The following is a 21885-nucleotide window of genomic DNA, read 5'->3' on the forward strand; positions in this document are numbered from 1 at the left end:
TTTGAGTAAGTGGAGCCTTGTAAAATACATTTGTTTTGATTTAAGCTTTCCATTCCAAAATTAATGGTGATTCTTCTTTAGTTTGCATGTATTAATTCACTGACTGTCTTTGTAATATAGTGACTTGTTGCTTCAATTTTTGAATTAAGAGATGTTGCACGTCATGTCGTTTTGAGGTAGGGTGTATTGTTATATTCATTTTTGTGACAAAGTTTCAGCACTGTCTCTGATGTTTTGTGTACATATTGTTTTAACTATTTGAATAGTACTGTCACTCTCATTTGCACCCTCTGTTACCACTAATATATTGTATGTTGTGGAAGTATATGTTTGGCTTGTCACATTTTTTGTGATTTCCTTTAAAGATGCACCTGGTTGAATGATCATTTCCACCTGGTAAGAAGGATCTAATGTCCCTTGCAGTTTCCTCTAGCCATTCCTTCTTAGCCATGTTGCACTTTCTGTTGTCATTTTTTAGATGTTTGTATCCCCTTTCACCTGATCCTCTTCCTGCACTTTTATTTTTTCCCCATTTACCAGTTAAATTCACTATCTGCTGTGATAGTCAAGGATTTCTACTGAGACTTGTCATTTTACCTGTTCGATCCTCTGCTGCCATCACTATTTCATCAATCAAAGCTACCAATTCATCTTCTACCACTGCATTTCTTTCCCCTATTTCAGTAAACTATTGTTTAATGCACCCTTTCAAAGTCTCGGCAGGTCCCATCTCCATAATTTCCTGCCTTTTTGCAGTTTCTTCAGTTTTAATCTACAGTTCATAACCATGTTGGTACTATGTACTCTATACTTCATGTCTCCCCCCCTCCCACCCCCTCCCCTCTTTCCAGTGCTTTTAATCCATTTTTGTCTCATGCCATTTGTTCATACGTTCCAGTTTCATTTAATCTATGACTCTTGCTTTTTGCGAAATCTCCCAAATTTTAAAGAAAGGTTTAGGAATGGACTGTAGAAACAACTATAATGTAAGTGTTTAGTATTTTGAACACCTTTAGCTCCTTAATAAGGTCTTTATGTTATAGTGTTTATGATCTCTTTCTTCTTTTTATTTAGATTCGCAGGTGATGTAATTTAAATTATGAAACCAGTCTTGCCTTTGATAAGGACTTACAACAGCTGCAATGGTTTCTATTCAACATGCAAAAGGGTAGCTGTCAATGCCCAACCAATAAACTGGCATGTTAAAGTTATCCACGTTCCACAAAAATGGCATTTCATAAATATCTGAATATCAGGAAATCTGATGCAATAATGATCATGAATATTGGGTGTAATAAAATGTGTGTAACACACTGGATGATTCCTAACTATGTAGGAATATTTCCTTTTTGGCGTCCAGGTTACATAGAATTATTTTCTTCTGTTTGTGGGATGAAGTATGTAAAGAAAAATGATATAAATAAGGATTTGTATTTGCTTCATTTTTACTTTCACAGATGCTGAGTAGCCAACATTTTCTTTGGATCAATGAGCATATTGATATGTATATTCAGCAACTAGGCAAAGGCTTAGCTAGATGCCACTAACACGAACTTAACAAGCTCTTAAGTGTGTTGAAATACCTTGGTGAAAATTCCCTTATGTCCAGTTTGGCCTAAGACTCCGAGTATAATTAAGGTTCTTTTTGACCAGAATGAGATGAAATTGCTTAATAGAGATCTATCCCATAATTCCAATAGTGTGCCTCATAGCAACAGATTGATAGATTAGTTGCCCATGTTGTTTCATCCTTATATGGACATTTGTTGACAACAGCTCAATGATATGAAATTACATTCAATGTTAATAAAATAATCAGGTGTCAGCCCAGCGATATGTCGGTGGGTCTAAAGCGCTTAATATCAGCTCCTCTTACAGAGAACAGTATTATAGTTGAACGGGAATATTGAGAAACCCCACATGTTCATTTTTTGAGAAGTTTGGTTTATCTATGATTTCGTGCTTTAAACATATAGGCCAATCATGTTATAGAGAAACCTCATATGTTCTTGCATTTTTTGTGCTGTTATGCAGCCATTGTATCACCTAAACTGAAGAGAAACCCTCACATGTGCAAAATACATGGGTTTTCTCAAAGTATTATGTTGTCAGCTGTGTTTTAAAGAGCAAACATAATTGATATGTGCCTATAGTTAAAAGTAAAATCCATGGCCCAAGGCAATTTCTACCATTCCTATCAAAAGAAGAAATCATCCAGAGCTTCTACACTGACTTACACAATTGGTCATTATGTGTCAAAGAATGAACCCTATGAAGACTGTAATCCCAAAGAGAATGGAAATAGGCATAATTCGTCTGATTTTGGTCCATATTAGTAATAAAGTATGAGTTACTTAATGATTTATGCTTATATATTACAAAATACTAGAAAGACTGTGTGTTCACTAAATAAATTTTAACTTAACATATCCTGAATCTGTTGCATAAGTTAAGCTCTGCTTGCTTTGCTTTATGTGTTATTAGTTTTGTATGTAGTAGGGAATGTAGCAGAACTGTTTACTTTGCTTATATACATTCTGCTATTACCTATGGCCTCGCCTTCTGGGGTCATAGTAAGAAAAATCTCAAAATCATCTTCACTCTACAAAAACAAGCTGTTAGAATAATTACCAACAGTTCAAGGCTAACTCCTTCAAAGCAATTATTTAAACAGCTGAATATTCTACCCCTACCATGCCTCTATATACAGAAAAGTATAATTAATGTGAGAAGAAATATTAACAATTTCCAATCCAACTCGGATCTACATACTTACAACACAAGAAAGTGCAATGACATTCATACAAAAAGAGTTAACAAGGCTTTGGCGCAGAAACAAACAAACATACAAGGAAGCAGATTGTACAACAAACTACCGGTAAAGATAAAAGAAATAAAAAAATTGTCTTCATTTAAAGAAGCAGTATTCAAATTTTTAATGACCAACTGCTATTATAGTGTAAAAGAATACCTGGAATAGCTTCATACTAAACAATTATATTTATGTACTCTATGCCAATAGTAATTTTTATCTGACTGTTGCTATGATCTAAATAAATATTATCTACAAAAGTGCTTTAATTATATGTGTTATATCTAAATATCAACTGTGTATTCTATGTAAAAAGTCTTTCTCATACATCAATGTAAAAAATCAAAGTTGTACGTGCTATTTCAATGTGGTCTGATGTTATGTAGTCTACTATGCACATCTGTATTTTGTATAGTTTGACGAAATCCATGCAATGTACTTTGTCTCTGGATGAATAAACTACTACTACTACTACTACTACTACTACTACTACTACTAACATCAAGAAAATGTATCAAGATTGTCTACAGTCTTCTGGTATTCTTTTATCTACATTCACTTTAACAAACAGTGAAAAGAAAACTGAAATTTCTGCATAATATTAAAGTCTGGAATGTTTTAATCTCCTGAACTTTATTTTTTTTTGGATGTGTTCAGTTTCTCAATGTTCCCATTCAGTTGGTGTTAGTAAGAAATTGTCAGACAACAAGGCCCTTATAGTATGTGCTGATAAATTTAAAGCAGCAGACATTACTTATGAAGTGTATTACATTAGCAAAGTGCATCACTTCTTTGAAGGCAATAGTATCACAATAACCAGATTTGACTTAGTCTCTAAATATCTGACTAGTGTAGAGAAGACCTTGAAATCTTTAGAAGTTTTCCCTGATCAGCATAAAAGATGTACTTTGGTATCTCTGAATGTCAGTGTCTCCCCTCCTCCTGCCCCCCCCCCCCCCTCCCCGAATTACATGACGTTGTAAAGACACACAAGCCTGGGGTTCCGAATCACCTGCTTGTTAACACAAAAAATGGACCAGGTTATCTCACTGAAAAATTTTAGCCAAGTAGTTAGGTAAAAGTTTCAAACACCCAATTATCTTGTCTGTTTTTACTTAATGTGATTTCTGGATGACTATGCTCTGTGATGTAACATCTATGTAAATGTTTTATTGATTATGTATGGTAGTTTATGTAACTGTTACTAATCTATGGGTGTAATGTCAAAAGTAATGTGTTGTAAAAGTATGAAAATGTTATATTTACTGGTTCATGCATAGGGAAAGTAGGTTTGCAATAATGTAAATCTTGGAGGGAATCCCTCTGCAATGGAACTGGCTAGGTGGGAATAGAAAAGGTGGATCTGGCGGTCAAACTGCAAAGCTCCTTTGTGGCATGAGTCAGTTGGTGGCTAGTAGGCAAAGAGTGCACATCTCATAAGTGAAAGAGACAAGGATAAATGCAAGATTATATAATGTAGCATCGGATGAAGAAATAATGCAACTTATTATTCTTGGAATTCTTTGGTTTACTCTGTCCTATGAAAATCCGAAACTAAGAAGAGAATTTGCAGAGCTTGTTGCACAGGATGAGCCAGCACAGGAGATCAACACTGCTGTCACCTTTAGTTCAAATTGTCAGTTGAATACTGTATCTTTGCACAGACCACTTATGTGGTTATGTTTTCAATAATAATTTTGTGTTCTGTAAACTCTCTATTGAGCCACCATATTTTATCCTTCGTCTTTTACCTTGACTGGATCCTATCCCAAGTGCTACAATGAATCTGAGTATTCTGTTTTACTGAACTGAAAAGCAATTATTGTCTTTAATAAAAGTTAATAAATTTTGTGGATTTGTAACGTACATAATTGTTTAGTAAGGACAAGTTTTGAAATACTTCATGTAACTTTCATGAATGGACAGTTACAGTGTTCAGTTGAAAGGGTCTTTTTATTTAAATAATACTGTTTACAATTTCATGTGTTATGTAGTTGCATTGTGACTAAAGTGCTCAGCAACAATCTGAATCTACTGATAAATTAGTTTCTGGGTTCCAATGCTTATTGTTGAGCCAAATTTAAATGTCTTATTACAATAACACCAGTCAAAAATAAGCAAGTGGCTACAATTATTCAAACTATACTAGATCCAGGCGCTATGGATTTCCAGTGAGCTACCTGTGTACTGCAGTAAAGTTCCACTTTGGTAATGCTATATACATGACATCTTTCTTTTATTTAAGTGTTCCACCCTGAAGAGTGACAATTTCCTCTATCATCTTATTGGCTTCAGTGACCATGTACAATTCACAACTGAACATAGTGTAAAGAGAACTTACCATTTTTGGACGTATCAGTCACTAGATCAGGGAATTCTTTTGAGTATGACAATTATAGAAAATCGGCAACCACAGATTTGGTTACTCACAGCTCTTCCTCTCAACCTCTAGAGTCAATGCTTTACACATTACATACACCCTGTTATCTAAAGTATCATATGAATGTGAATATAGGGTCATCCAGTTCATAGCATTTTCTAATGGGTACAACACTGATTTTGTTTTGAGTGTTAACAAGAGCCTTTTAAAAAAGAAAAATGAAAAGAGCATTAGATTGCTCTGGTCCAGGATCAACATAATATTTCACCTAAATTACTCCCTGTGCATTAGAATGGGCTAGGATTGTTTCTTACAATAAGATTCTGTATTTTGGAATGGATTCAAATTGACAGTGTATACAGTTGGCTATAAAAGATATTGTCCCACCATGTTTCATTCCTAGGAATAATGGACTGAAGTTTAAACACAGGGAGAGAATGAAACACATGTCGTACAAGTGAGCAAATGTTTACATCACCCATGATGATTGCCAGTCTAAGTAAATAGGTCAAACTGGAAGGTCCTTTGAAGTTAGGTTTAAGGAGTACAATTCTGGTTCATGTCCCAGTTCAGTCTTGAATTCGGATTTGCCTGAAACAGGTCACTTAGTTTCTAGTATTATATCTGCTCCTACAGTTTTACTTACAGAATTTAAGGGTAATATTATTGATATCTTTGAAGAGCTGGAGATCTTTCATGTGTTAAGAAAACCTTCACATCAAACACTTAATTCTCAAACTGAATTAAGATGTAAATCCATTTTGGCTACATGTAGCCTGGTTCATTGCCCTCTCCCCCTTACCTCCTCTTCCTTGGTGCCTCTACTAGGACTGTTTCCCTTTTCAAAGAGTTTTTAAAAATTAAAAAAAAAAACTTTTTGAAAACTGTAAGAATTTTTATTATTGTTAATTCTAAATGTTATGTTTATAAGTGGTCCACAACAGTTTCTAGGCTTTTGTCCTTATGTCTAGGAGTTGTTCAGTTAATGTTTGCTAATTTTATTAATAATGTTTATGTGTGTACACCTGGTTTTCAAAAATTTTCATGAAGTTTATCAGATGTAATTTACACTTCCGCACATGCATTGCTTCCTTCAGAGCCTAAGTTTTGATATCATTTCTGTTCATTTAGGGTAGTTGCAGCATTCTGTTCCTGCATGACTTCCTCTGAAGTATTGTTTACTCCGTACTTCATCTTTTTCCCCACTCCACCTTTTTGTGATATTATTTTTATAACCTTTTCTCTTATCCCATTTGTTCATAGTTTGCAGTTTTGTTGCCCTGTTTTGGTCGGTGACTATCACTTTTCGCAAAATTTCCCCTCTTTTAGAGAAAGAGTTAGAATCGGACTGTAGAAGCCACTGTAATGTAAGTATTCAGTCTTGCAGACACTTCTTATTGCTGTGATAGGGTCTTTGTGTAATATTGTCCATGGTCTCTTTCTTATTTTTATTCAGATTTGCACCTGATGTTGTAATTTAAATTATGAAACCTGTCATGCCTGTAATAAAGGAATTACAATAGCTGCAGTGGTTTTTATTTAGCATGCAGTAAATTAAGATCAAAGTCAATATCTGTCTCTGAAAATGGCGTGCAGTTTAAAATCTGGTTCTGAAATTTCTGCCTTACATTGTATAATCCATCTGAAAACTTCCAGTGTCTCTATGTCCCTTCCACATATACAGCATTCTTACATCATTTTTAAACAAAATGTTAGTGATGAGTAAACCATGCTCTGTGCAAAATTCCACCAGATGCATTCCTCTTTAATTCCTTTTCCCCAGTCCATATTCTCCATTTATCTTTTCCCACTTTATGGACCTCAGAGTCTAGTCTTCCATCACAAATAAATTTTCCTCTCCCTTCAATATACGAATAATTTCTTTTAATTCATTATGCCTGTTTTTCAATTCCTTCATCATCTGCAGAACTAATTAGTATATAAATTTGTAATACTGTGGTGGTTGTTGACTTCATGTCTATTTTGGCTATGATAATTTGTTCACTATGCTGTTCATAGTAGCTTACCCACCTTACTCTTTTCTTTTTCAGTATTAGACCTACTCTCACATTACCCCTAATGGAGAGGCCAGACATACATGTGGTTTCTGAGGAGGAGCAACAGTCTTTCCAGAAGTTGTGGGGGCTGCAATCTGGAGGACTGACTGATCTTGCCTAGTAGCATTAGCCATCATGGCCTTGCTGTATTGATACTGCAAACAACTGAAAGCGCGGGAAAACTGCAGCCATTATTTTTCCCAGGAGCATACAGCTCTATTATATGGTTAAATTAAGATGGGTAAAATATTCCAGAGCAAAATAGTCCCCTGTTTGGGCCTCTGGATGGGAACTTCTCAAGAGGATATTGTTATCAGGGGTCAGAGCATGGAATGTTACATCTCTGATCATGTAGGTAGGTTACAGAATTTAAAAACAGAAATGTAGTGGTTGAAGTTAGGTGTAGGGGAATTAATGATGTTAGTGGCTGAATGAATAGGACTACGGGTAAGGTGAGTGCAGGATACGTTAGTTAGTAAATTAACATTGCAAGCTATATATATGTTCCTGCAAACTGTGGCAGCAATTTCTTTTCAAAAAATTGTTTCTCCTTATTGAAGTGAAGGTACTTATATGATTAATGTAACATTTCAACTTTTTTTCCACTTGTCACTCAAATTGGAGCCATAATAAGATAACTTTGTTGTCTGTATCTCTGTCTGGCTGACCGTTAAGACCCCCTTTTCCCGGGAACAGTTATTTGAAATGTATGTCAGGTCTGCAGTCCCTTGGCAGTGTAAAAAAATCTATGCTACTAAGTCAGTACAATCAAAAAGTACAATCATCTGTTAAGACCCCTTTTCTCTCGGGTGCAGTAAAAAATTTAAGTTTCTAAGACAATGTAAGCAACAGATATGGGCATTTGTGTCACAAATTTTTATTCTCGCAGACTCAGTCATCAAAAACTATAGAGCAGTGGTTTCCAACATGGGTAAAAAGGGGTTTTTGAAGGGGTAAAAAGAAAGAATTCGATTGTGTTGCTGTTAAAATTTTTTTATGTAAAGGTCACTATTATTATCACTGTTTCGTAAGACTGTAACACTGATTACTAACTTCCAGTTCTTATCCTCCCCCCCCCCCCCCCCCCCAGATATGAACATTAACCCTTTGACACAATTTGGGTGAGATTAAAATCAATGAAACGAATGTACGAACATCATCTTGCTCACGTGGCCACTCACATAGACAAACATTTTACTTTATGACAGGAAAACTAATACAAATATATCACATATCCTTTGGTATTTCAACAGAATGCCTTCTCCAAGTTGTAAGTAGTTCCTGCAGTGGACCAGAAATTGATTCACTATTCACTTAACAATAGCTAATCCATGTAGTTGAGGGCACAACACAACATTAACTAACTAAATTGCTGTAGGGCCTACACATTGTCATTATTGTTATTAGTATTATTAGCAGTGGTCAGACATAATGCATCAGCAGAATAAACTCTTCCAAATTTCTACCAGTTCATAAGTAATGAGTCTGGCAATGAAGTAATTTATGAACAGTTAGTGTTGTGCATGCATTTTAGTTTGATTAGTTTTAAATGAGGGTGTGATGTGTGGGTGAAGCAAGAGTCACTAGGAGAGGAGTGGTGCAAAGGAAGCATATTTTGTTAAAAGTGTCTATCCTCAATGTAGATAGTTAGCCTTCATTTTTAAAGAGGAGTTGTAGGTAGCACAGTGATGCACTGCTAAGCATTTCATTGTTTTATAAAAAAGGTTGTTACAAATAAGCAGAAACAGTTTTTCATTCTCTAATAAAACACATAGAAAACTATCTTTTGTAATACTAAACATAAAAGTGTTGAAATAAAATTTTTTTTCAGTCTAAAAGTTAGTTAGGCATTAATGTCGGTGATGTTGGAATTGTAGTTATAGCTTATATACCTTATGGAGGAATAGCTTATATCTGACTGCATTCAGGCGTAATGGCCTCAGAAAAGTTGAGAAACATAGTGTAGATGAACCATCTAAATGAATAATTAAGGAACCCTTACAGCATGAGCTCTACACACATTTGTCTTTCCCCTTTGTCTTCACACACATGCACAAACACTTTTTTTTTCTTTTTTTCCAGTGTTTACAATTTCATGATTATTATGTCACTCTTACAAAGTTGATTGCTGTGGAGCACTATTGTTTTTTGTGTATACTGTAATTTCAAAGCATATTGCATTTAGTTTGCCCTCTTCAACAGTACTGTTTGTAGCTCACAGTACAAGATTTTTACACAATTTATTGGTAAAATAATATGTTTAAATGTTCAAGAAATAATGTTGTCTTCAAGGAATAAGGAAAATTTTATTCGAAGTTTCTCCGTCATTATAACACGATCCATTTTCTTCAGTGTTGTAGATTTTTATGTATTAAAGGGGAAATTGCAATCACTGTAGTTCAACAGATTGTGGTATTAAATAAAAATTGAGAAGGTTAATTTAAAGTTATTTATTTATTATTGATATAACCATTGCAGTAAGCACAATGCAACTACGCTCTAACTGCTTTTTCAGGCACAGGATGAATTAACAGGATGTATACACCCCAGGAAACCTGAGAATTTCTTCATCTACGAGAAAGTGGGGAAAAACCTGGGACTTTTTCATTGTTTTGGTTTTCAGTTAAATGTTTGTAATTTTGACTGGTAAGAACTGATAAACTAACAAAGAATTTTAGTTTAGTGAATTGATTTGTGAATTGTGTTTTATTCATCTCATGACGTACATTTGCAATCCATTTGGTTTGCGTACAGGAGACATGTCAAAAATTTATAAAACAATTACAATGATTTTTACATTAATAAATAATAGCACTATAATAAATAACAACACTATAAGGATAACACATTGTACCCAGCTCAAATTTCCAGTTTGTCCCGCATGAATTCATCCACTGAGTAATAACACTGATCCTGATCTGATGCGGCTAAGATCCTGCAGCCTGCTATCCTCTTTGTCACTTGGCACAAAATAATCCAACTATTTTTCTTATGGAAATCTGTGTTACAAGCAAATTAACTGTACTTCTTAGCAAAATCTACTTACATTAACTCTACAATTTTTGTATTTGAAACTGTTTGTCACTTTGCCCTACTCTGACATTGAAACATTCACTATCATCTTGCAGTGGGTTTGTTGTTAATTAATTAAAGGTGGATGGACTGAGTGCATCTTCCAGATTGGGTCACTTGACTTCAGTGTCAGTACCTCATATAGCTTCTTTTAAGTGAACCTAAATTCATCTGCATCAACTTGTTCCCTTTTAATTTATTACAAATTTTCATTCCCATGTATTGAGGTCCCTGGGCATACAGCAGGAGGTGGTGGGTGGGGAGCATAAATTTTTCTTTGTTTCTGGTATCTTACAACGTTTGTGCAGGACAGATCAGAAAGCAATGGCTCATGCCATACTCTCTTTTCTGTACAAGTACATATTTGCTTTGTCAGTTTTCCAATAAGTTATTATAATTTACTCAGAACCTACTACTTGTCAAAATATCAGGAAAATTTGTTCCAATAAAATTTTTCCATGTAGTTTGAGAAGACAATTAACAATAAACCCACTCAAGATGATAGTCAATGTTTCAATATCTTTGTTTATTTTGTGTAGTTTCTAAGTAGCATATATGTGGTATGTGTTCAAATGTTTTGAAACCTTAACTAAGCCTTTTCCCACTTACATTCTTTATTAAAAGCATTATTTTCAATGTACTGATTGCAATTCTGCCTTTAGTTTTACTGGAAATTCTTTTTGTTAAAAGATATGACTAACTGAACTTATTACTGCAGTATAACTTGGCAAATTTTGTGTGAACTAATGTATATTCATGGACTTAATGACACCGGTCATTACAAAGATCAGTATTCTGATTTTTCAGTAACATATTTCAATTACTGTTAAACTGATTAACTTCCATGATAATTATTTTTAAAGTTTGTGACCAATTACATTTTCCATGGCAGATTTGTTTCTGTGCTCCTTGGATTCTGACTTTCACAATTATATTTTTTTGACATAACTTTTATGCACAAGTGACATAATTCAGTAACTAGTTAAGCCACTAATAAAGATTTTTTGCATAATTTACCATAATTTTCAGTATGGCACTTGTATGTGTAAATGAGGTATTCCCAACATGGAGGCATAACATGGTTTCATAAACTCTTCTAATTTCCTAGATCATCACAAGTTTCATAAACAAAATTACTGTTAATACTTACAGTACATCCTAAGTGGTGAAATGTATCCAAACAACTTTTCAGATAATTATTTATTTTTCCAAAATTACAATAAATCTATTGCCAATCTTTTTAATACCCAAACCACCCACCAGGTGCTGTCCACTATGCTGAGATCTTTGCATTAAAAAATAAAAAGGTCAGCTCTCGAATTTGAACATGCTAGCATCTGCTTGAAAGCACACATATTGGTATCTGCAAAAATTTAGTAATGTTTGTGCCTAAGGATCCACTAGTGAGTTCTCTTGTGCAAGTTTGTGATTATCTTGACTAAATTGTGTTACAGACAATAAAAAGGTTGGGCCATCTTTGCCATTGGAACAAATGATTATTATACATTATGACTGTCATTAATGGCTGGACTGAGCGAAATACCTCCGTGTAACTTTTGTATAGGTTACTGAACGACACAGTATTTATTGAAATCCATTATGTGAAAGTGAACTGTGTTTTTTTGGAAGCTTCTGTCTATGCTTGATTTTGCTATTTGCTAATATTCATTTTTTTCATCTTCAGTTCCCTTGCTGCTTTTGGTGTTCTTTCTGAAACATAGAATTCCTCTATATCCTTTGTAATGCACTAGCTCTGAGGTTTTATGGACAAAATGTCAGTTTTCCATGATGATTGGATATTCTTCATTGAATTATTTCTTCATTTCTTTGACCAGCTCATCGTTATCTAAACAAATGAGACACTGTTCATTTAACTGGGTTGCTTTCTCTGTAGCTTCCCCCTTCATCTTTGTGTACCCTAGTCCTCACTACAGTTGGATCCCCATCATCTCAGTTTGTGAATAACAAGCATTTTATTTCTAACCTTCACCACACTAACCTTCTCTCCTCGCGAAGAAAATAACTACTTGTGTCAAATGCATGGCTAATATCATCACTTTTCTTTTATGTGTGTCTATTCGCAGTACTGATTTCACCTCCTGCAGCAATTCTGTCTTGTATTTATTAGCATTCTTGATAGAATTTTCCTTCAACACATCATTAGGTTTCACGTTTTGCACTTACTCTCTCTTCATAGAATTGCTTGACTTTATCATCCTTCACCTGTCAAATCCCTTTATCCTATTATTTGCCCTTCTCTCCATATTATTAAATATGACACACAGTTTCTTGTTTCCAAATGCCTGTAATTCAGTTAACCTTTCTAAACATTGCCCTAATCAACAAATTTTCCATTCTCAGAAATTTTTTGTTTTCCCTGGTATAGGTTACCCTTGGGCACCAAACAATATTTATCCAGATTTCTACATCCCTTCGTTCACAAAAACAATATTACCCATCTCAGGCAATTAACTACAATTTGAAATTGCCTCAGCTTTTTGCAACATGTCTTATGCAATTGCTGCACAATAAATGTTGTAATTACATCAGGTAGTTCCTCAGACAGCCTAAAAAGAGCGCAAGTAACTCAATTTTATAAGAAAGGTGAAAAACCTAAAATTGAAAACTGTCGACACATCTCAATTTCACCTGCATTTTCTATGGTAACTGAGACAGTTTATACTGATGACATTTGGTTATGTTATGGTTATGTTAACATCACTGTGTTACTTGACAAGCTACAAACAGCAGGTAAGAATTCATAAAATCATATATGAGTGATTGCAACAATTTGTGTTGCTTGAAACCAACAGTGGGTCATTTAAAGTTACTAATATCAAATATGGAGTGCTCAAAGTTCCATTTTGGGACCCTGCTCTTCTTGAATTCTGTTAATGACATGAAGTACTGTTCTCCCAAAGAAAAAAAAAATGTGTTACATACATAATATATTTATTTTGTGCAAATACCAAACTTCTGACATACTAGCTCAACAGTGTTATGAATGAAATAGTCCAGTATTTCTATAAAAGCCACCTAAATGTAAGTGCTACAAAGGCTGCATAATGGAATTTAATGCCAAGAAAGAAATAGAGTTCACTATGAATTGATATAGTAAAAAATGAAAACTGAATAAAATTCTTGGGGATCACCATCAAGGACACCTTCAAGTCCTACATGCCTATAAGCTATCTAAAAACATATTTGCCTAAACATGATTAGCAAACTTCCTGGCAGGTTAAAACTGTATGCCAGACTGAGAAACAAATTTGGAACCTTTGGATTTTGCAGGCAGGTGCTCTATGAACTGAGCTACCCAAGGACAACTCACAACTGGTCCTCGCAGCTTAACTTCTGCCAGTGACTTGTCTCCTACTTTCCAACTGATTGTCTCCAACTTTCCAACTGATGTCATAGATCCCCTCCCTAGCATCGGACCATGGAATGCTGAGGCCATGACACGATTGTCAGACAACACTGCATCATCTGATTTTGTCACCTCTTGGCCACACTGTTGTTCATACAACTTGCAATTTAGTGCCACCACTCGCAACTGCCAGCAGTGCAGCTCTTCCGTAAATTGACAATTGCAGGCCACAGTAGGTATGCTGACCCTTACCGCAAAATCAATTGATCCGTCTTCCACAATGTTGACATCTGCTGTAGGATTTCTATATATATCCATGATCAATCTGCAAATGCATACCTCCTGACAAGGGTTCAGACATAAGTGCGATGTCCCAACAGATGTTTGAAAGGCACTCTGAAGCCATTGGGTTGCAGCTCCACACATGTAATGATGCTAGTATCCACATGCATACAACTCTCAGACTAGCTACACTGCCTCTGGACTTTATACGTCACTGATATTACTGAACCTGTGGCTGGGGATTGACTTCCTCCACAGATTTGACCATGTTCTATCATGTGACACTTCAGTCCATCCCAGGGCATTTTCTCTATCTCCACCATGGGCTGCTGACCAGTGCTCATTCCTCCTCGCAATCTAAGTTGCTGCTGACACCAATTGTTCTTGAATTCTTCATGAATGCATACAACATTGGAAGCTATCTCCACAGTTCAGGAACATTTCTTTGCAACTTGCAATGACTTGTGGCTGCTACACTCTGCCAACAATGACCTGCATCACCAAATACAAAGAAAATCTCACACACTAAAGCAACTCTGATGCCTATCGCATGATGCAGTTACTCTGGCCAACATGACCACTCCCCAGATGTCCGGCAACATCCCCTTGCTGCAGCCTGATGAAGCTTCCTTGCAGGGCCAGCCATGATGGCATCCACAATATGTCCGTACAGTGCTTTTGCAGTGTCCATCTCAGTTCAGCAAATGCATTCCATTCTCCCACATGACACACTGTGGATTAGGCTCTATCAGTGTGCAATCAGGACCAGTATGGTGCATTGCATTAACACATCCCCCAGCCTGCCCATTTGTCACAACCACACTATATCATACCTTCCTTTGTGCACCTAAGGCAGCAGTGGACAAACTGTTGCACTCAGGTATCATTCACCCTTCTTACAGCGTTTGGGGCTCTACCACATAGTTCATCACTAAGGAAGATGATTCTGTTCAGCTCTGTGGTGAGTACAGAACTCTTAACTCCTCATAATTTATGACAGCTACCATATGCCGAATGTTCAAGATTTCACACATTTGCTCGCAGGGGGCTACTGTTTTTAGTATGATCAACTACCGCAAGAACTATTATCAAATACCCATGCACCTGGAAAATGTCAGCAAGAAGGTCATTATTATGCCATTCAGCCTATTCAAGTTCCTTGTTATTCCCTATGGACTGAAGAAAACCTCTCAAATGTGGAAATGATTTATCGATGCTTTTCAAGATTGATTGCTGTTATATGTACTTGGAGGATATCTTAATTTTCTCCATTGATTCTCAAAGCCTTGAACAATACTTCAAACTCATTCTCACTACCCTCTGTGTTCCAAGGGTGATCATCAGTGAGGAAAAATCACAACTGCAGATGCCAGAGGTAACATTTCTATGACACACCCTCAATGCTAATGGGTTCAGATCATCATCAGATGGTGTGAAACTCGTTTGCCAATTGCCACTGCCTCCAACCTACCATGACCTTTGTTGGTTCCTGAGAAACCTCAATTTCTACTGTTGGCACTTACTACACACTATGGAGGTTCAACATCACCCGGACCAAGGAGTGTCTCACAATGGCTGTTTTCCTGGCACACCATATACTAGATAACCAGCTCACCATCACCACAGATGCAAGTTATTCAGTCATTGGAGCGGTCTTCTTCGAAGAGGTGTCAGGTGATATATATAGTCCCGTGGTTTCTTCTACAAGAAACTCACATCCTCTCCAACAAAATGATCAGCATCCGATCATGAGTTGCTCACCACATGCAAGGCTGTGCACTATTTCTGGGAAGACACTGAGGGTCATCACTTTCTCATCTACATTGACCACAGATCACTGCTGGATGCCATACATCACCCATTAATAACTGTCAATCCTTGACAATTTCACCACCTCTAATTGCCTAGTACTCCATCAAAATCTGTCATCTGCATGGAGCAGACAACTTTGTTGCTGATTACCCTCTCATGGTGCTCATGTTCACCCTTGCTCACGATCATAGCAGACTGGCTGAGAGCGAAGAGCAGGATCCAGCAATTTCTGCTTTACTCCACAACAATTCTTCCAATCTCAATTCAGATGTCCGCATCCTCTGTGATGCATCCCATTTCAGGCTTTGACTTCTCCTCCTCATACTGATGTGATGGCCAATCTTCAATCATCTGTCCAAGCTCACTCATCCAGGAATTCGACAATGATCCTGTTGGTCACCAAGCATTTTATTTGGCTAGATGTCTGGCATGACTGCTGTACATGGAAGCAGGCATGCCTCTAGTGCCGATGCAGTAAGATGAGCTGCCATGTGCCAAAGCCCCTAAGCAGCTTCAACATACCAAGAAGGTGTTTCTGCCTCATATCCTTGCATCTCATTCAATCCCTACCAGGTTGAAGGGGTATGGATATGTTCTCTCCATGACTAATCATGTTTTGCGGTGTGTGCAAGCTGTGTCAGTCACTGACATCACAGCAGAATCCATGGCCTAAGTCTTCCTAGAATCTTGGATATCCCAGTTCGGTTGCCCAATCAGGGTCATGTACCAAGGGGGTGCATGGAATGAGGTCCTTCTGTAACTGCTCGTCAACATCTGTAAGATGTCCAAAGATTACTTACACACTTCACTCCCTGAAATAATCTGTGGTGAGATCTTCACACTGCCGCTAGAATTTGTTCTATTTACTCCTATGCCGAACTCAGTGGGACTCCCTGTTTTGGTGGAGCATACCAAAAGTCACATCTGTGATTCACTAGTGTGTCCCCCCATCTGCGCCTTAGCCCAGAAACCATTCATCCACAAGAAGCTTGCAGGCTGTGCAAATGTCATGCTCCACAATGATACCATATGTCAGGCCTTATAACCACCCTCTGCTGGGCCACTCCAGATGTTGAAACAGGTAGTCACGCCTTCAACATTGACATAAGAGGCACTGCTAAGACAGTCTCCATTGACAGGCTGAAACCTGCATGAATCCTCTCTGCCTTGGAGACCCAACTGTTCCTTAAGATAATAACACTTGGGTCAACTCGCTCCCACCAGGCTCATGACACACCGAGCCTGCAATTATTACAGTCAATATCCACAACTATCAACCGGATGAAGTTGTGGTCAATCTGGCTGACACAGAACTTTTGATTGAAGCTAGTCATATGACTTTGGACTAACCATCCACATTAATTACTACCTGACTCTCGCGCATTTTTGCCTACTGCCAGCTGTTGATTTTGCTGCTGTATCCTCCCTGCTTTCTGTCGCTGGCAGGCTCCCTATCACCCTGCCAGCTAACTCTCTGTGCCTCATACCACCCACCATTGCTACTGCCACCATGCTTACATGATCCACCCTCGTCAGTGGCAGTGGCAGGATTGCCTGCAGTCCCCATTACCCCACAATATGGCTGATCCTATTGCCTCCTGCCACACCCTACACTGTATCATGTGTACTCCATATTCATTCAACAGTCGCTGACAAGTACCAGAACACTCACCACTCAACAGCGTTGATCTCAGCGTACCCCTGTAATAAATGAAGCCTTGTCAGAAATTCTTCCTCTAACAGAAATAACCTGACTTTTTGGCCTTATTTGAACTTACTTTCATTGGTAAAGTATGTAATTCATGATTTTTAATGTTTATAGAGTTTTCTAGTACTTGAGCGAAACTTTTGCACATATATATTTTTCTGTTTATATATATCGATAGTTTCATAGTTATAATGATAGCTATAATATTATACTTCAAAAATTAGTTTTCCAATAAATGTTAGTAAAACATGTAAAACAGAATATTATCACTTACTTCTATTTTGCTAAGTAACTGAAGTCAGTCGAGATAATTGTATGTATTTTTATTGGTATTGATGGTATTGATTTACAGTTGATATCAGATTATAAACTAGCACATTAACATAAAAGTTCTTACAGTCATTGATCTGTCTTTTCTTTTGTACAGTTATTTTGTCATATAGACATTTTATCTTTCATAGGTAATTTATAGATTGCCATAGGCAGTGTGTTACATATATTTTGGCTTTGACTGTAAATTCACCATAAAAGTGTCAGATCTATAATCTTTATATATTTCCTTTAAATAATTTTATACGGTTAACTGTATTTGTCTTTTATTTGATCACAAATGGCTTCTATAATATTTTTGAAAATTTAAAACTCTGCTACATGTTTTTTACTTAATGTATTTTTGTCATATTATTATTCTTATGTAAATGAAGAATGCATCTAAGCCCACAGCAGCGACATCTATGAAGCATATAGGCAAACATATTTGTGGTAGCTTCTGCACTTCAGTATGTTTTGTACAGTAACATCAGTTGCAAAATGACTGTATGGACGTTGTGGCCTATTTTACACCATATTTGAGTTCTACGTAATGATGCTTTGATGAGTGTATTTATATGTTTTGATGATGCCATTATGGTATAGAACAGATACACTTTATCTTATTTGATCTTTACATTTCCCATTTTGTATGAGAGTATATCGTGATGTGAACTACTGTATTGTTTTGAAAGATAGGCTGCCCATAGTTGTAAACTTTTTATATTATAGATCTGAAGATGGTCATTACTGACTGAAACCAGTCATCATCGAAGGACTTTATATTGTGATCAAAGACTGCAATAAAAAAAACATTTGACAATACCTTGATCACTGTTTGTATTCACGACTATGTCACAGCTGGTGAAACCTTAACATAAAGCCACTAATTTTAGAAATGCACTCAAAACAAAAGAAAAAGAAAAAGCAAGTGTCATGCAAATGAATTATCCAAATGGGACAGATATCAATAGATGTGATGCTCATGTACAGACAAATAAATGATTGCAATTTCAGAAAAAAAATGGATGGTTTATTCAAGGGAAAGAATGTCATGAGTTGAGCAAATCATTAACACGTTGACTGAGCGAGGTGGCGCAGTGGTTAGACACTGGACTCGCATTCAGGAGGATGACGGTTCAATCTCGCGTCCGGCCATCCTGATTTAGGTTTTCTGTGATTTCCCTAAATCGCTCCAGGCAAATGCCGGGATGGTTCCTGTCAAAGGGCACGGCCGTCTTCCTCCCCTGTCCTTCCCTATCTGATGAGACCGATGACCTCGCTGTCTGGTCTCCTTCCCCAAACCAACCAACCATTAACACGTTGGGCCATCTCTGGCACCTTTTACAAATAGATTTTTGGCTTGGCATTGATTGAAAGAGTTGTGGGATGTCCAACTGAGTGATATCACTCCACATTCTGTCCAATTGGCACATTAGATCGTAAAAATCTGCAGCTGGAGTAAGCGTCCTGCCCATAATGCTCCAAATCACTCTCATCTGAGAAAAGATACAGCGACCTTGCTGGCCAAGGTAGGATGCAGTAAGCACAAAAACAAGCAGTAGAAGCTCTCACCATGTGCAGTTGGGTATTATCTTGCTGATATGTAAGCTCAAGATGGCTTGCCATGTAGGGCAACAAAACGGATCCTAGAATACTGTCGACACACTGCTGTGCTGTAAGGGTGCCACAGATGACAGCTAAAGGGGTCCAGCTATGAAATGCATTCCAGACCATTACTCCTGATTGTAGGGCCGCATGGCAGCTGACAGTTATTTTGGTATCCCGTCTCTATTCGGATCATCTCCAAACACATCTTTGCTGGTCCTTGGGGCTTAGTTCAAAGCTGGACTCATCACTGAAGACAGTTTTCCTCCAGTCAATGAGATTTCGGTCTGAACGTGCCCAGCACCACAGCAAACATGCTTCTTGGTATACAGAGGTCACTTATAGTCAGTATGAGGAGTACTATAAGCTCAGTCCCCTTTCTGTGAGCCACCTATTAATGGTGCTTGTGGTCACTGATGCCAAGCTGAACATTGGATCAGTGATAATGATGAATCTGGGGCTCTGAGGGGCTCTCTGATGATTGCTTGGTCCTGTCGTTTTGTTTTCCCTCTGGATTGACTGCTTCTGCCATGGTTATCCCATTCCTGCTTCTTTGAACCCAACTACATGTCTTCTCTCAAATGCTTATTTCTGCATATATGGTTCATGCGCCTGTCTGTGAGGCATAGTTAACTGTCCAACTGATTACACAAAATGAAATTCGCAAATGCTTTATACACTGGTATCAATATGACCCCTGTTTACTATCCTTGGCAGCTTTGTGGTGAAACTGCACTGCAGTGCCCTACATTCATACATTAGCTGCCAAAGTTGACAATTTTGCATTTTCTGTTGACACCTGTATGAACATCAATTTGTGCACAATTTTAGTAAATCCTTTGTGGCGTGTCCTTTTTATAGAGTGTATTTACTCTAATCTTACAATATTTTTATTACTTGTTAATTTCATAAATCTCTAAAAGAATTTACATTTTGGAAACATCAATTTCTAATTGAAAATATTATAAAACTTAAAAACAGAAGTTACCTAAATAGTAATTTGGTATATAGAACTTTCTGGAAGCTTCCATAATAATCTGCAAGGTATATCCTATTCTTGTATGGCATCAGTTGTGTCAGACTCATTCTGCATTGGAGAGAGTGAACACGAAGTGAAGGTCTTTGACTTTTTGTGGGTAGAAAGACAGTGGATCTGTTCATAACTTTTATATGCATTACCAGTTTATATTTGCCTTATGATTCGGGACAATGTTTCTGACTGTGGATTGATTAATGTTAAATGGAAATAAAACATCATAATCTGGAAACAATTTATTAAGCTGCCATGTTATGTCAACAACCCAAGATTGTGGAGTTATAGCCGACCTTGGATATGGACACTATTTGCAAGTTAAGTAAATAACAGATAATATCAAAACTAAATGTATTTGTCTTCATGGAGTTACCATGACCCCCAAAGAGACTCTCCAACCTGCTGAGCACTGTGTGCATGGGACCAAACATGGCAGCAACTGTCAATAGGTGTGCCCAGTTGCTCTGCAATTTCACAGTACCTTTTCGTGTGTGATCATGGTAACCCACTCTCCTCGATACACTACCTTCGTGATACTGGTTCAGATCTTTTCATCTATCCCTGCTGGTTATTACCCTCTGCTGGAGACCATCCATCTTGTCCACTATTCCTCACTGCAGCTAATGGCTCAGCAATCACAACCTACAGTTTCCATGCCTGATCCATCTACTTGGACCTCTCCTTGGCAGTGATTTTATTTCCCACTACCGCCTCCTCCTTAAACTGGCAAAATGTCAATGCCACCTCCCACCATTCTGTCGTACTGGTTTTCTGTTGCCCCCGCCCCACCCAACAAATGGAGAGCCACACAGGCTGAGACTGAGGCAGTGATCGCTGTTGGTATGCACTGCCCTTGCATATAGCACCCATGTGGGGACTTTTTGGGCTAAATGCAGTATGGTGCCAGATCTTTTCCCCCATTCCACTTATGAGCAGTTACGGTGGTGATCTGTGTGGCACATTTGTTTTTAGTAAAGTGGACTGCACAAAAGTGTTTAGGCAGATAAGGGTTGACCTCAAGGACATGAAGAAGATGGTGTTATTACACCTTTTGTCCTCTTCAAGAATGTTTTCATGCCATTCAGGCTCCAAAATACCACCTAGACATGACAGCATTTCCTTGACAGCATCTTACATGGTGTTACACCTACTTTGACAATATCCTGATTTATTGATGTGAGATAGCAGAGCACAACCACTGTCTCTAGGAGGTACTTGTATTCTTCTCACTTCCGGGAGGTAGTGCAGTGTTATTGTCAAACTGGTGAAGTGCATTTTCAGTGTTTTGGAGATTGACTTTCTGGGGTGCAGGATATCATCTGTACGTTCCTGCCCTCTCACCAATAAGGTCCGAGTTTCCCCATCCCAAGACATACAAGGAACTCCACAGGTTCCTCAGGATAGCAAATTTCTGCCACAAGCTTGCAACTGTCCCCACCTCATGA

General features: G+C 37.4%; 1 long non-coding RNA gene across 1 annotated transcript in view; it reads left to right on the top strand.

Annotated features, from left to right (window-relative positions):
• LOC126284053 (uncharacterized) overlaps window positions 1–9936 on the top strand; it is a 103546-nt gene extending 93610 nt beyond the window's left edge. Inside the window, exons 2-3 of the long non-coding RNA XR_007551431.1 lie at window positions 7244–7604; window positions 9765–9936. This is a non-coding gene — a long non-coding RNA (uncharacterized LOC126284053). The remainder of the gene's footprint in view (window positions 1–7243; window positions 7605–9764) is intronic.
• The last annotated feature ends 11949 nt before the right edge of the window (window positions 9937–21885 follow it).

The sequence above is a fragment of the Schistocerca gregaria genome, chromosome 8 (genome assembly GCF_023897955.1).
Source record: "Schistocerca gregaria isolate iqSchGreg1 chromosome 8, iqSchGreg1.2, whole genome shotgun sequence".
Taxonomy (NCBI): domain Eukaryota; kingdom Metazoa; phylum Arthropoda; class Insecta; order Orthoptera; family Acrididae; genus Schistocerca; species Schistocerca gregaria.